At 44.2% G+C, this 17,153-nt stretch overlaps 1 protein-coding gene across 3 annotated transcripts in view; it reads left to right on the top strand.

Annotated features, from left to right (window-relative positions):
* The window catches only part of mia3 (MIA SH3 domain ER export factor 3), a 115,477-nt gene that overhangs the window by 47,739 nt on the left and 50,585 nt on the right, over positions 1-17,153 (top strand). The gene's annotated exons all lie outside the window — the stretch shown is intronic.

Genomic DNA, 17,153 nt, shown 5'->3' with positions numbered 1-17,153 from the left:
TTAGAATACAGCAGAGGAGGACAAAGGGTTTAATTAAGAAGGGGAAAATAGAGTACGAGAGGAAGCTTGCCGGAAACATAAAAAATGACTGTAAAAGCTTCTATAGATATGTGAAGACAAGTGTTGGTCCCTTGCAGTCGGATTCGGGTGAATTTATAATGGGGAACAAAGAAATGGCAGACCAATTGAACAAGTACTTTGGTTCTGTCTTCACAAAGGAAGACACAAATAACCTTCCCGATGTACTCGGGGTCCGAAGGTGTAGTGAGAAGGAGGAACTGAAGGATATCCTTATTAGGCGGGAAATTATGTGAGGGAAATTGACGGGATTGAAGGCCGATAAATCCCCAGGGCGTGATAGTCTACATCCCAGAGTACTTAAGGAAGTGGCCCTAGAAATAGTGGCTGCATTGGTAATTTTCCAACAGTCTATCGACTCTGGATCAGTTCCTATGGACTGGAGGGTTGCTAATGTAACACCACTTTTTTAAAAAAGGAGGTAGAGAAAAAACGGGTAATTATAGACCAGTTAGCCTGACATCAGTAGTGGGGAAAATGTTGGAATCAATCATTAAGGATGAAATAGCAGTACATTTGGAAAGCAGTGATAGGATTGGTCGAAGTCAGCATGGATTTATGAAGGGGAAATCATGCTTGACAAATCTTCTGGAATTTTTTGAGGATGTAACGAGTAGAGTGGACAGGGGAGAACCAATGGATGTGGTGTATTTGGACTTTCAAAAGGCTTTTGACAAGGTCCCACACAGAGATTGGTGTGCAAAATCAAAGCACATGGTATTGGGGGTAATGTACTGACGTGGATAGAGAACTGGTTGGCAGACAGGAAGCAGAGAGTCGGGATTAACAGGTCCTTTTCAGAATGGAGGCAGTGACTAATGGAGTGCCGCAGGGCTCAGTGCTGGGACCCCAGCTCTTTACAATATATATTAATGATTTGGATGATGGAATTGAGTGTAATATCTCCAAGTTTGCAGATGACACTAAACTGGGTGGCGGTGTGAGCTGTGAGGAGGACGCTAAGAGGCTGCAGGATGATTTGGACAAGTTAGGCGAGTGGGCAAATACATGGCAGATGCAGTATAATGTGGATAAATGTGAGGTTATCCACTTTGGGGGCAAAAACACAAAGGCAGAATATTATCTGAATGGCGGAAGATTAGGAAAAGGGGAGGTGCAGCGAGACCTGGGTGTCATGATTCATCAGTCATTAAAGGTTGGCTTGCAGGTACAGCAGGCGGTGAAGAAGGCAAATGGTATGTTGGCCTTCATAGCAAGGGGATTTGAGTATAGGAGCAGGAATGTCTTACTGCAGTTGTACAGGACATTGATGAGGCCCCACCTGGAATATTGTGTTCAGTTTTGGTCTCTTAATCTGAGGAAGGACGTTCTTGCTATTGAGGGAGTGCAGCGGAGGTTCACCAGACTGATTCCTGGGATGGCAGGACTGACATATGAGGAGAGACTGGATCGACTGGGCCTGTATTCACTGGAGTTTAGAAGGATGAGAGAGGATCTCATAGAAACATATAAAATTTAGATGCGGGAAGAATGTTGCCGATGTTTGGGAAGTCCAGAACCAAGGGACATAGTCTTAGGATAAGGGGTAAGCCATTTAGGACTGAGATGAGGAGGAACTTCTTCACTCAGAGTTGTTAACCTATGGAATTCCCTACCGCAGAGAGTTGTTGATGCCGGTTCATTGGATATATTCAAGACGGAGTTAGATATGGCCCTTACGGCTAAAGGGACCAAGGCGTATGGAGAAAAAGCAGGAATGGGGTACTGAAGGAATGATAGCCATGATCTTATTGAATGATGGTGCAGGCTCGAAGGGCCGGATGGCCTACTCCAGCACCTATTTTCTATGTTTCTATGATGGCTTGGAGTTCGGCTTCTGAGTGCGCGCAGATGCAAGCGTCGTCTGCGTACTGTAATTCGATGACAGAGGATGGGATGACCTTGGATCTAGCCAAGGTTGAACGGGTTTCCATTGGCTCTATAGTTTAGTTCCACTCCGGCAGGGAGCTTCCTGGCCAAGAACAGAGAGGCACTCATTAAGGACACCGAGGCAGTCAGTGCCTGCTGGAAGGAGTACTTTGAAGACCTCCTTAACCGAGACTCTGTCTTCGACCCGAGTGTCCTCTACTCCATCCCGCAGCATGCTACCTGCCACCATCTCAGCAAAACCCCAGCCCTGCACGAGGTTGAAAAGGCCATCTGTCAGCTCAAGAATAAGAAGTCAACAGGAGCAAATGGAATCCCTGCCTAGGCACTAAAGAATGGCATAGAGGCTCTATTGGCACGAATGCATGACCTCACCTCTCTTATCTGGAAGGAGGAGAGCATGCCAGGAGATCTGAGATGCCATAATCGTGACCATCTTCAAAAAGGGGTTAAGTCTGACTGCGGTAACTATAGAGGAATCTCCCTGCTGTCGGCCACTGGGAAAGTCATCGCAAGAATCCTCCATCATCTTCTCCCTGTGGCTGAAGAGCTCCTCCCAGAGTTGCAATGTGGATTCCGTCCACTAAGGGATACAACGGACATGATCTTTACTGTGCGACAACTACAAGAGAAATGCAGGGAACAGCATGGTACCTCAGTGACTAGTGGGGTGCCACAGGGACCCTAACTATTTACAATTTTTCTTGACGACTTGAAGGAAGGGACCGAGTGTAACGTAGCCAAGTTTGCTTACGATACAAAGATAGGAGGAAAAGCAATGTGTGAGGAGGACACACAAAATCTGCAAAAGGACATAGACAGGCCAAGTGAGTGGGCAAAAATTTGGCAGATAACGTATAATGTTGGAAAGTGTGAGGTCATGCACTTTGGCAGAAAGAATTCAAAGAGCAGGTTATTATTTAAATGGGGAAAGATTGCAAAGTGCTGCAGTACAGCGGGACCTGGGAGTACTTGTGCACGAAACACAAAAGGTTAGTATGCAGGTACAGCAAGTGATCAGGAAGGTCAATGGAATCTTGGCCTTTATTGCAAAGGAGATGGAGTATAAAAGCAGGGAAGTCTTGCTATACAGGGTATTGGTGAGGTCACACCTGAAATATTGCGTGCAGTTTTGGTTTCCATATTGACGAACGGATTTACTTGCTTTAGAGGCAGTTCAAAGAAGGGTCACTAGGTTGATTCCGGAGATGAGCGGGTTGACTTATGAGGAAAGGTTGAGTAGGTTGGGCCTCTACTCATTCGAATTCAGAAGAATGAGAGGTGATCCATTCAAACATATAAGATTACGAGGGGGCTTGACAAGGTTGATGCAGAGAGGATGTTTCCACTGATGGGGGAGACTAGAACTAGGGGGCCTAATCTTAGAATAAGGGGCTGCCCACTTAAAACTGAGATGAGGAGGAATTTCTTCTGAGGGTTGTAAATTTAGAACATAAGAACATAAGAATTAGCAATAGGAGTAGGCCATCTAGCCCCTCGAGCCTGCTCCGCAATTCAATAAGATCATGGCTGATCTAGCCGTGGACTCAGCTCCACTTACCCGCCTGCTCCCTGTAACCCTTAATTCCCTTATTGGTTAAAAATCTATCAATCTGTGATTTGAATACATTCAATGAGCTAGCCTCAACTGCTTCCTTGGGTAGAGAATTCCACAGATTCACAACCCTCTGGGAGAAGAAATTCCTTCTCAACTCTGTTTTAAATTGGCTCCCCTGTATTTAGAGGCTGTGCCCCCTAGTTCTAGTCTCCCCGACCAGTGGAAACAACCTCTCTGCCTCGATCTTGTCTATCCCTTTCATTATTTTAAATGTTTCTATAAGATCACCCCTCATCCTTCTGAGCTCCAACGAGTAAAGACCCAGTCTGCTCAATCTATCATCATAAGGTGACCCTCATCTCCGGAATCAGCCTAGTGAAACGTCTCTGTACCCACTCCAAAGCTAGTATATCCTTCCTTAAGTAAGGTGACCAAAACTGCACGCAGTACTCCAGGTACGGTCTCACCTAATACCCTATACAGATGCAGCAGGACCTCCCTGCTTTTGTACTCCATCCCTCTTGTGGAATTTGCTGCCTCAAAGAGCTCTGGAAGATGGGCCATTGAATAAATTTAAGACAGATAGTCAGTTTCTTAACCGATAAGGGAATAAGGGGTTATGGGGAGCGGGCAGGGAAGTGGACCTGAGTCCATGATCGTATTAAATGGCGGAGCAGGCTCGAGGGGCCGAATGGCCTACTCCTGCTATTTCTTATGTTCTTATATCCTAAATTTAATCCATATGGCCTTGTTTGATTATCCTTCCAACATATCATCCCTTCTCGCAGCTGTAATTGTTTCTTTAATACTGCGACCACCCCTCCTTTTTTTACCCCCCCTCTCTAGCCCATCTGAAAACCCTGTAACCAGGAATGTTGAGCTATCCTTCTTTCAGCCATGCCTCAGTAATGGCTATATTATCGTACTGCCAAGTGTCTATCTGTGCTCTCAGCTCATCTGCCTTATTCCCTATACTCCTTGCATTGAAGTACATGCCATTTAGTGGTGCCAACTCTCTTGTCTATTTTCCAGCCCTTGTTTCCTCTGTCTTCCAAATTCACTTTGTTTTTCTGCTGCCTAATTCCAGCTTTGCTTCTCTCCCCACTGAATCTACTCTCTAGTTCCCATCCCCCTGTCAGGCTCGTGTAAACCCTCCCCAACAACTCTACCTCTTTCTACCTATGTCATTGGTACCAAGTATTTCCTGCATTTTCTGTGTTTTTTTTAAACATAGAAAATAGGTGCAGGAGTGGGCCATTTGGCCCTTCGAGCTTGCACCACCATTCAATAAGAGCATGGCTGATCATTCACCTCAGCTCCCCATTCTAATTTCCAACATCTGCAGTATTTTTGCTTTTTAAAAAAAATTTGAACTACTTTGGTTGCTTTAAAAAGTTTCGTAAAACACATGACTGGGGGAGACGGTTAACAACAAGAGCGGATGAGTGAAGTGGACACAGCAGCAGCAAGTTGTGTTGTCATCCCAAGCTGCCCTGCCGAGAGGTGGCGCTGTTTTGGTGGAGGGAGCAGCAGATCGTCGTCCGCTGCCTGTGCGCGCGCTCGTCTCCCGCGCGCGTCGCTCGCTGTGTGCGCGCTCGCCTCCCGTGCGGCGTGCGCCTCCCGTGCGGCGTGCGCGCGCCCTTTCTGTTGACGTGTGTTAAGGAAGTTGCTGGAGCGCCGGCTGGGAGCGCGGACGGATTGTCGATCGCCATGAAGCCGAGGCCTGACAGCGGCCCGGGGCCTGCTCCCTGCTGATCCTCCTTTAATCCGTTAATCCGTGTAGCTTCTCACAGCCCCTCCTAACCCCCTTTAAAATATCCGACAAAACTTTAACCCGCTCCGCCATGGGCTTGGAAGAGGACTCGTCGCCCCGCCAGCCGCAGCCCCCGCCGGCCACATACGCACTCGGGCCCGCTGCGCTCGCTTACTCGGCTGTGGTGGGCCGAATCGGCCAGGTGAGTGAGTGTGTGAGATCCGCGGGGAGTGTGACTGCATCAGCCCCCTTCACCCCCTCTCCTTCCCCCTGTGTGTGGCCTAGTCGCCCAAGGCTGGCACCGGCCCCGCTGTCTGGGTCACACTGACAGCTGCACTTTAGTGACTGGCTGACTGAGGGCCATGGTACAGGTGGATCTGCAGCGTGTGCCATCTATACACGGTCCATCATGTTCAAACAGCGCTGTGTGTGTGTGTGTGCGCGAATGTAGCATTGGTAACTTTATAAATCTGTGAAGATAACACTTGCATTGGATGTTAATACAGTCTTGTGTGAGAGAGTGTATGTGTGTGTGAGACTAACATTGGTAACTTTATAATGCTAATATAGCCTTGGGTGTAGGTAGCATTAGTAATGTTATAAATGTAATGTTAATATAGCCGTGTCTCTGAATGTAGCATTGGTAACACTTTTTATAAATTAGTCCGAAGACTACACTTTACCTTGACTCCCAGTGTACAATGCTACTAGTACATAAATGCAAGACACTACATTGACTCCTGGTCAAGAAAGGCCTTAATTTAAACATATTCTTGAATTCAAATCCCACCATGGCCTCGCCATTCCCTATCTCTGTAACCTCCTACAACTCTTCCCAAGAACTCTGCCTTCCTCCAATTCTGGCCGATTGTGCATCCCCCACATCCTCCACCCCACCATTGGTGGCCGTACCTTTAGCTGTCTCGGCCCTAACCTCTGGAATGCCCTCCCTAAATCTCTGCGTCTTTGACCAAACATTTAAAGAGGGTCTTAAAGAGTAGGTTTTAGTCACCTGTCCTAATGTCTCCTTCTTTGGCTCGGTGTCAATTTTTGTATGCATACACTCCTGTGAAGCACCTTGGGATGTTTTACAATGTTAAAGGTGTTCTACAGATGCAAGTGAAAAAGTAATGTCATGTTAATAACCATGTGTGAATATAATTTTATTGCCAATACCTAGTTACCCAGTGAAAATGGAGGTGTTTGAGTGACGATTGTTTGTATAACTGAATCACTTGCTAGGTGACTTCAGAGGGCACTAAAGTGCTTAAATGTCAACTATTTATTGTGGTCATAGAAACATAGGAAATAGGTGCAGGAGTAGGCTATTCGGCCCTTCGAGCCTGCACCACCATTCAATAAGATCATGGCAGATCATTCACCTCAGTACCCCTTTCCCGCATTCTCTCCATACCACTTGATCCCTGTAGCCGTAAGGGCCATATCTAACTCCCTCTTGACTATATCTTAATGAACTGACATCAACAACTCTCTGTGGTAGAGAATTCCACAGGTTAACAACTGAGTGATATCATATGTAGTCCAGACTGGGTAGAGTAAGCAGGTTCTCATCCCAGAAAGAGTGATCCAGATTTATTTTTATGATGTGACAGCTTTTATAACTGTGAATGTAATGTCATGTTAATATTATCATGCCTGTGTGCAGTATATTTGTCAATTTAATATTTTATAATTGTGAATATGGTGTCTTGTATTTATGTACAGGTACTAGTCGATCTCCTGTGGCATTGTACGCAGGGGGTCAAGGGCAAGTGTAGCCTTCAGGTGAAGTAAGGTTAAAGGGCGAGTGATATTTGGACCAGGCCGTACAGGTATAATTTGGTCCCTATTTTCATTTAAAATGACTTCTGTCTTTATTTTTATATTTCCATTATAAATTCCTGTGCCCACATTTATAATGGAAACTGCTGATGTAAAATGGTCGTGCTTTAAGGATACGATAGTGTAATGGTTAGGTTACTGGTCTCGTAATCTACATCCCAACCTGAATAGACCATTTAAAAAAATCCTCTGCAGAAATCTATTGTCGTTTAAATTAAATTCTGCTAACTTGATCTCACACTTTTCAGGAGGTTGAACAGTATTTTTTAAATGCTCCAAGTCACCTGTCGCCAAACCTTGTGGTTAAACAAATAATATAAATTTAAACCACTGTCTTGATTAAATCCCAGCCTCTCGTCGTTCCACTGACCTATTGATTGATGGTCACTTTCTATTATAAATACTGCTGCATTGAGATTTGCCCTTTCAAGTAGAAGTTGAGAAACGGTAGGAGATTTTAATCAAACAGCTTTTCTTATCCTCCAATTGTGTGCCAAGATCAGCTGTGTTATGCTGATTGAGATGGTGCATTAAAGAAAAGTTGTCTTGGTTACCCAAGTGAGTCAGTTGAGTTTTACTGAGTAACGAAGCTGTACAGACCAGAGTGGCCTTTGTCTGTCCTAAGTTAGCTGTTCTCAGCCAGGAGTAGTGGCACTACAGCTGGATTCACTCATCCTAAATTAGGGAGGGGAGTATCGGCCGGAGATGCTCCTTTAGAGCACTTTCTAGAGACCTGCACTAGAAGTATGTGTTTGTGTGCATGAACATTGTGTCATGACCGGATTGGACTTGATAACTTCATATTCATATAACCTGCTGATGCAGTGTTGGAACTGTGCAGCTAAAATTGACCACCGAGCTTTATGCCCTGCTAAGTCCAGCACTTTTGATCAGTCCCTGGGATGGTTGACTTAAGCTCAACTGTATAAATTAGTCTGTGACTAATGTGTAGTCTGTAACTGTAGCTCCAGTTGTTATGTATCTATTTATATCTATGTATAATCATGTAAAACAACTTGTATATCTATAGAGCCTTTAACATAGGAAACGCCCCGAGGCACTGCACAGGAGTGTTATCAAACAAAATTTGACATCGAGCTACATAAGAAATAGGCCCCTTGTGCCTGCTCCGCCATTCAGTAAGATCATAGTTGATCTGATCCTGGCCTCACTTCCCCACCCGCTCCCCGTAACCCTTGACTCCTTGATAAGGAGATATTGGGGCAGATGACCAATAGTTTTTAAGGAATGTCTTAAAGGATGAAAGAGAGGTAGAGTGGCGGAGAGATTTAGGGAGGGAATTCCAGAGCTTAGGACCTTGGCCGCTGAAGGCACAGCCACCAATGGTGATTAAAATCAGGAAGGACGAAGCCATGAAGGGATTTGAAAACCAGGATGGGAATTTTAAAAGCAAGACGTTGCTTAACTGGGAGCCAATGTAGATCAGATGTTCATGGCTGATGCACACATTACACGTGGCTATGTGTATATACAGGAACTATAATGTGTTTATCACATTAATACTCGGCTATATGTAGACAATACATTCACAATTAATTTGTACTGCATATGTTTGTTTATGTATGTATATCTCACCAGTTCATCTAATCTATTCCATAGACATACAATATAATGCAATTGTCTGGGCTATCTCGGGCTAGTTTGGTTTCCCAGTAGACCGGTTTGGTAGCTGGTGTCTCGTGATCAGCCATCGAGGTAGAATGATGTGCAATAGGACAGTACTGTTTTGAATAGGAGTGGTACAATTTATATATGGGTGAGCTGCATAATCTGTACAGATTAGTGTTAATTTAGAAGACACTGGACCCATGACCAGGCTCCTGTATTTTATTCCCTCCACAACATTGTAAATTGTTGGACAGAAATTTGGAATTTGAACACCTAATATTTGGAATTAAGGTGAGCAAATAAACTGAATTGATGGGTCTAAACAGTTAGGGTGGAGTGGGATGGGGCATTGTAGCTGAAGTTTCAGCCTTGAAGCTAATGCAGCAAATGTGACTCTCACCATACAAACAAGAGAGGTGAGGGATGAACCTTCAAATTATAGACTGTAAACCTTCTTTCCACAGTTGGAAAAGTGTTTGAAAGTATTTCAAGTAAATCCCTATTATTGACTGCATATTGTCAGAGCCCACAAAAGTAATTATTTAAACAGCAACTCTTAAAATGATGGGGTGTTAGTTGCTGGAAGTCAAACGGTTTAGATGTGGTCATCAAGAGCGAAGCTCAGATGGTTTCGAAATGTCTTCTGAATCTGGAGATTAGATTATCGGCTTTTAGTTGCCTTCCAGCTATCTCATTTTGGAAAGATCGAAGGAGAGTGTGTGTAAAGCTGAGGTAATGAGAGAGTTGGTGGAACATTGTCTAAGTAGCTGTTATGTTGGTCTTTCTGGAAATCTTCCTGGAAGTCAGATTTCATTTAATTCTCTGAGAAACATTCTGCGGTAAATTGTGAATTGCCTGTGGTGTGGCTTATATCAGCTCACCAGTACACTGTACCGTGTGATGCGGGAAGTTAGTGGCCCTGAATTCGCAGCCCCTACGAGTGCGTAGGACCCCCCCAAGTTCCAGGATTAGACATGCGAAGTGCATGCGCCTAAACCCAGAACTTGCAATTTGTTAAGAATCCTCTTGACAGATCGCATGCATCCAGAAGTAAAGCGATTCCGCGGGCGGAGATTTAGGCTATTTGCCCAACTTCTGCCCAGCGAATGCCCTTGAAATTCTTACAACTGATAAAAGCAGGCATAAGGCCTTTATGCAGGCCTTCTCGTAGGGACCCAGGACCAGAAGTCTCCGAACCTCCCGGACCACCAGGTAGATTTGTAGAAATTTTTCAGGTCGGAATGTGAGGTTATCCACTTTGGTGGTAAAAACAGAGAGACAGACTATTATCTGAATGGTGACAGATTAGGAAAAGGGGAGGTGCAACGAGACCTGGGTGTCATGGTACATCAGTCATTGAAGGTTGGCATGCAGATACAGCAGGCGGTTAAGAAAGCAAATGGCATGTTGGCCTTCATAGCGAGGGGATTTGAGTACAGGGGCAGGGAGGTGTTGCTACAGTTGTACAGGGCCTTGGTGAGGCCACACCTGGAGTATTGTGTACAGTTTTGGTCTCCTAACTTGAGGAAGGACATTCTTGCTATTGAGGGAGTGCAGCGAAGGTTCACCAGGCTGATTCCCGGGATGGCGGGACTGACCTATCAAGAAAGATTGGATCAACTGGGCTTGTATTCACTGGAGTTCAGAAGAATGAGAGGGGACCTCATAGAAACGTTTAAAATTCTGATGGGTTTAGACAGGTTAGATGCAGGAAGAATGTTCCCGATGTTGGGGAAGTCCAGAACCAGGGGTCACAGTCAAAGGATAAGGGGTAAGCCATTTAGGACCGAGATGAGGAGAAACTTCTTCACCCAGAGAGTGGTGAACCTGTGGAATTCTCTACCACAGAAAGTTGTTGAGGCCAATTCACTAAATATATTCAAAAAGGAGTTAGATGAAGTCCTTACTACTAGGGGGATCAAGGGGTATGGCGAGAAAGCAGGAATGGGGTACTGAGGTTGCATGTTCAGCCATGAACTCATTGAATGGCGGTGCAGGCTTGAGTGGCCTACTCCTGCACCCAGCAGGGAGGGATTCAAATTCCTGGGGCATTGGAACCGGTTCTGGGGGAGGTGGGACCAGTACAAACCGGACGATCTGCACCTGGGCAGGACCGGAACCAATGTCCTAGGTGGAGTGTTTGCTAGTGCTGTTAGGGGAGGAGTTAAACTAATATGGCAGGGGGATGGGAACCAATGCAGGGAGACACAGGGAAACAAAATGGAGACAGAAGCAAAAGACAGAAAGGAGATGAGGAAAAGTAGAGGGCAGAGAAATCCAAGGCAAAAAACAAAAAGGGCCACTGTACAGCAAAATTCTAAAGGGTCAAAGTGTAATAAAAAGGCAAGCCTGAAAGCTCTGTGCCTCAATGCGAGGATAATTCGGAACCCAGGAGAAGGCTCTGAGCTAGTTAGTTTGTGAGAGCTCAGATGAACAGGACCCCAAGAAAGAATGCAAAAGGCAGGAGGCAACAGACCAGAGTTGCACTGGGGTAAAGTTAAATCACAAGGTGATAGGAAGGGACAATATGTATGAATATAAGGGGGCTGCAGGAGGGGTCAAAACTAAAAATCATGGTTTAAAAACTTGTATTAAAACACTCTACCTAAACGCACGCAGCATTCGAAATAAAGTAAATGAGTTGACGGCACAAATCATTACAAATGGGTATGATTTGGTGGCCATTACAGAAACATGGTTGAAGGGTGGCCAAGACTGGGAATTAAACATACAGGGGTATCTGACAATTCGGAAAGATAGACAAGAAGGGAAAGGAGGTGGGGTAGCTCTGTTAATAAAGGATGATATCAGGGCAGTTGTGAGATGATATTGGCTCTAATGAACAAAATGTTGAATCATTGTGGGTGGAGATTAGAGATAGTAAGGGGAAAATGTCACAGGTGGGCGTAGTTTACAGGCCCCCAAATAATAACTTCACAGTGGGGCGGACAATAATCAAGGGAATAATGGAGGCATGTGAAAAAGGAACGGCAGTAATCATGGGGGATTTTAACCTACATATCGATTGGTCAAATCAAATCGCACGGGGTAGCCTGGAGGAGGAATTCATAGAATGCATACGGGATTGTTTCTTAGAACAGTATGTTACAGAACCTACAAGGGAGCAAGCTATCTTAGATCTGGTCCTGTGTAATGAGACAGGAATAATAAACAATCTCCTAGTAAAAGATCCTCTTGGAATGAGTGATCACAGTATGGTTGAATTTGTAATACAGATTGAGGGTGAGGAAGTAGTGTCTCAGACGAGCGTACTATGCTTAAACAAAGGGAACTACAGTGGGATGAGGGCAAAGTTGGCTAAAGTAGACTGGAAACACAGACTAAACGGTGGCACAATTGAGGAACAGTGGAGGACTTTTAAGGAGCTCTTTCATAGTGCTCAACAAAAATATATTCCAGTGAAAAAGAAGGGCGGTAAGAGAAGGGATAACCAGCCGTGGATAACCAAGGAAATAAAGGAGAGTATCAAATTTAAAAACCAATGCATATAAGGTGGCCAAGGTTAGTGGGAAACTAGAAGATTGGGAAAATTTTAAACGACAGCAAAGAATGACTAAGAAAGCAATAAAGAAAGGAAAGATAGATTACGAAAGTAAACTTGCACAAAACATAAAAACAGATAGTAAAAGCTTTTATATAAAACGGAAAAGAGTGACTAAAGTAAATGTTGGTCCCTTAGAAGATGAGAAGGGGGATTTAATAATGGGAAATGTGGAAATGGCTGAGACCGTAAACAATTATTTTGCTTTGGTCTTCACAGTGGAAGACACAAAAACCATGCCAAAAATTGCTGGTCACGGGAATGTGGGAAGGGAGGACCTTGAGACAATCACTATCACTAGGGGGTAGTGCTGGACAGGCTAATGGGACTCAAGGTAGACAAGTCACCTGGTCCTGATGAAATGCATCCCAGGGTATTAAAAGAGATGGCGGAAGTTATAGCAGATGCATTCGTTATAATCTACCATAATTCTCTGGACTCTGGGGAGGTACCAACGGATTGGAAAGCAGCTAATGTAACGCCTCTGTTTTTTAAAAAAAAAAAGGGGACAGACCAAAGGCAGGTAACTATAGGCCGGTTAGTTTAACATCTGTAGTGGGGAAAATGCTTGAAACTATCATTAAGGAAGAAATATCGGGACATCTAGATAGGAATAGTGCAATCAAGCATACGCAACATGGATTCATGAAGGGGAAATCATGTTTAACTAATTTACTGGAATTCTTTGAGGATATAACGAGCATGGTGGATAGAGGTGTACCAATGGATGTGGTGTATTTAGATTTCCAAAAGGCATTCGATAAGGTGCAACACAAAAGGTTACTGCAGAAGATAAAGGTACGCGGTGTCAGCGGAAATTATTAGCATGGATCGAGAATTGGCTGGCTAAAAGAAAGCAGAGAGTCGGGATAAATGGGTCCTTTTCGGGTTGGAAATCGGTGGTTAGCGGTGTGTCACAGGGATCGGTGCTGGGACCACAACTGTTTACAATATACATAGATGACCTGGAAGAGGGGACAGAGTGTCGTGTAACAAAATTTGCAGATGACACAATATTAGTGGGAAAGAGGGTTGTGTAGAGGACACCGAGAGAGGCTGCAAAGAGATTTAGATAGGTTAAGCGAATGGGCTAAGGTTTGGCAGATGGAATACAATGTCAGAAAATGTGAGGTCATCCATCTTGGGGGTGGGGGGGAACCAGTAAAAGGGAATATTATTTGAATGGGGAGAAATTACAACATGCTGTGGTGCAGAGGGACCTGGGGGTCCTTGTGCATGAATCCCAAAAAGTTAGTTTGCCGATGCAGCAGGTAATCGGGAAGACGAATGGAATGTTGGCCTTCATTGCGAGAGGGATAGAGTACAAAAGCAGGGAGGTCCTGCTGCAACTGTATAGGGTATTGGTGAGGCCGCACCTGGAGTACTGCGTGCAGTTTTGGTCACCTTACTTAAGGAAGGATATACTAGCTTTGGAGGGGGTACAGAGACAATTCACTAGGCTGATTCTGGAGATGAGGGGGTTACCTTATGATAGATTGAGTAGACTGGGTCTTTACTCGTTGGAGTTCAGAAGGATGAGGGGTGATCTTATAGAAACATTTAAAATAATGAAAGGGATAGACAAGATAGAGGCAGAGAGGTTGTTTCCACTGGTCGGGGAGACTAGAACTAGGGGGCACAGCCTCAAAATACCGGGGAGCCAATTTAAAACCGAGTTGAGAAGGAGTTTCTTCTCCCAGAGGGTTGTGAATCTGTGGAATTCTCTGCCCAAGGAAGTAGTTGAGGCTAGCTCATTGAATGTATTCAAATCACAGATAGATAGATTTTTAACCAATAAGGGAATTAAGGGTTATGGGGAGCGGGTGGGTAAGTGGAGCTGAGTCCACGGCCACATCAGCCATGATCTTTTTGAATGGCGGAGCAGGCTCGAAGGGCTAGATGGCCTACTCCTGTTCCTAATTCTTATGTTATTATTTTCTGTGTTTCTATGAAGGCCGCGGGAAGCCTCCCAGTGCAATTCCTGGACCTATATCTAATTTGTGCACACAGCGCTCATAATTGTAACTGTATCTAGTGGAGACTCCACCACAGTGAAAGAGAATCAGTCTGGAAAGAAGTTGCTTAAAGCTGACAAGGATGGACTGTCGTAGAGGTGATGTAGGGTCTGGTGGTGTGGGCCATCACACAATGGGACTCTGGATGTATCTCTATAGGATTGGACGTTCTATATTATGAAACAATGATACAGTCTTAAGTGTTCGGTTGACCTTTTATAAGCAGACTAAGTTTTTATCTCCAGGTTTATGAATGTCTCATAATCCTGTTGATCTGGATCAAGGATTGTAACTTGCTCCAAGGTAGCCATTATTCTATATTTAGTTGAGCCAAGCTTAAGATTGGTTGACCTGTCAGTAAGCCAGCTGACAGGAGCATGTTACAGAAGTTGGTGCATCTTTTGGATTGGTTGTTTAGATTCTGTCCCTGTTGATGCAAACAGTCTGCATTTGGTTTGCTCTATATGGCCTAGACAATGGCTGCATTAAATAAGCAGTTGTGTATTAAGCATAATCTTTGTGTGTGTGTGTGTGTATAGGATGCTGAACCAGCATTTAGCTGTACTCAAAGTTCTCTTTTTATCTGTTACTTGATAGTACAGCAGAGCACGTGGTGTCTGGAGTCAACAGGCCACGCATACACAATCCTAATGGGTTTTATGTGGAATCGCTACATTGCACTTTATCATGCCTCATATCGGTATTTCATGTTGAATCCGTCCAATGGTGCCACTTGATTTCAGTAATCCATAATGGTGGTTATACCATGTCCACTTGATGCGTGAAAAAACATAGTGTCTTACAATCACAGTGATGCCTGATAGTTTTTATTATTTGCGATTCTGGGATTTTCAGGATCCATTCTATTGTTTTGGGGGGTTCATTCTGTGATTCCATCCATTTTCCTGTGGGGAAAAATACAAGTCCTTGGCTTTGATCCAAATGTTGTTCCAAACATGGAGAAAGATATTTGGAGTTGGTTGAAGAACTGGAGCAGGTCTGTAACTGGAGTCATACAGAAGGAGACCATTCAGCCCTACGTGTCTATGCCAACTCTCCAGTTAGTTCCACTCCCCCTGCTCATTGCCCCTAGCCCTGCACATTGCTCCTTTTCAAGTATATATCCAATCCCCTTTTGGACAGAAAGCATATTGCTACCACATTGAAGGCCCATGTCTGATTTTTTTTTTTTCCTACCCAGCCCCCCCCCCCCACTATAGTGTATTGTTATGCAAGACTTTGGCATTCAGAAGAATGAGAGGTGACCTTATCAAAACTTATAAGATTATGAGGGAGCTTGGAGCTTGACAAGGTGGATGCAGAGAAGATGTTTCCACTGATGGGGGAGACTAGAACTGGAGGGCACGATCTTAGAATAAGGGGCCGCCCATTTAAAAGTGAGATGAGGAGAAATTTCTTCTCCGAGAGTTGTAAATCTGTGGAATTCACTGCCTCAGAGAGCTGTGGAAGCTGGGACATTGAATTAATTTAAGACAGAGATAGACTGTTTCTTAACCGATAAGGGATTAAGGGGTTATGGGGAACGGGCAGGGAAGTGGACCCGAGTCCATGATCAGATCAGCCATGATCATATTAAATGGCGGAGCAGGCTCGAGGGACCGTATGGGCTACTCCTGCACCTATTTCTTATGTTCCTATAAGACAGTTTGAGAGAGATGTGGTAATGGGAAGTTAGTTTTATTAACATGCTGTGCAGGGACTAGTTCCCATTTTTTAGGGTCATATTGTTGACTACACAGCATTTTAGAAGTTTCCGTTCTTTTTGCTGCAGCAGAACTCCCCACTTGTCTGCTAGAAATCTTCCGAGGAGGCACTAGTAACGTCTCTGCTGTTACTGCCCTGTTATTTGTTTGAAACACTAATATTTGGGAGTCTTGTCAGTTGTGTGCTGTGAATTTATCAGGAGGACATCCATCCTTGTAAACCTGGCACAGGTCTGACATGGGACTAGCAAGTGTCCACAGGGAAGCCTTCCATGTACACACGATTCTGACTGCTTCATTCCCCCTTGGACTATTTGTGAGGATCACCATGGCAATAAATATGCAAAGAATTCTGTTGAACACTGAATGAGTTAGTGACTGCCTTATCAGTAACCAAGTGTTATGCTGTGGCTTGATTCTAGTTACAGGAATGAACTACTTAATTGATGCCTGTTCTCTCCAGTGACCTCCCAAATTGATCCCACTCATCTGCTATTTATCATCATTACAACATTTGTTTCAAGTGCTACCTAGTTTGATTCCCACAATCCTAATTGACTGGACGTTGCAGGAAGTGCATCTGCTGTTTACCCCTCTTCCCTTTGTTAGCTGGTTGAAAGTTTGAAAAGAAACTAGCTGAATTGGAATGGACACTTAACTCTTGCTCAATTTACTGTCCGTGCAGATAACTTCACCATTAATTTAGTTGTACCCTTCAGCACCAGTTGGAATCTCGATTTCAAAATGGCAGCCCTGTTGCGAGATTGGATCAATTTTTTCATTTAAAAACTACAGTAAATCTATTTTAAGTAGAGAATTTTAAATGTAATGTCTTTATCCGATTTCGTAGCTTTTGCCCAACACCTGTGTGGTGAGTTAATCATACATTAGCCACTTTTTGCATTCACTGAATTGCAGGCATTGAGTCATATGTCCATTGGTCAGTGAACTATAAAAAGAATCCAAGTTACCAGCTGGCAGTAGTTGCCTGTAGATGTATATTTGGTAAATATATTTACAAGCATTTGTAAAACATTGAGTAAAGCATCATTCCAGTGCAGCTTCTTGACTGTTAATTCCTTTGGTCCAATACTGGGCCATCCGC

The sequence above is a fragment of the Pristiophorus japonicus genome, chromosome 7 (assembly GCF_044704955.1).
Source record: "Pristiophorus japonicus isolate sPriJap1 chromosome 7, sPriJap1.hap1, whole genome shotgun sequence".
NCBI classification, from domain to species: domain Eukaryota; kingdom Metazoa; phylum Chordata; class Chondrichthyes; family Pristiophoridae; genus Pristiophorus; species Pristiophorus japonicus.
This window is presented reverse-complemented; position numbering and strand designations above follow the sequence as displayed.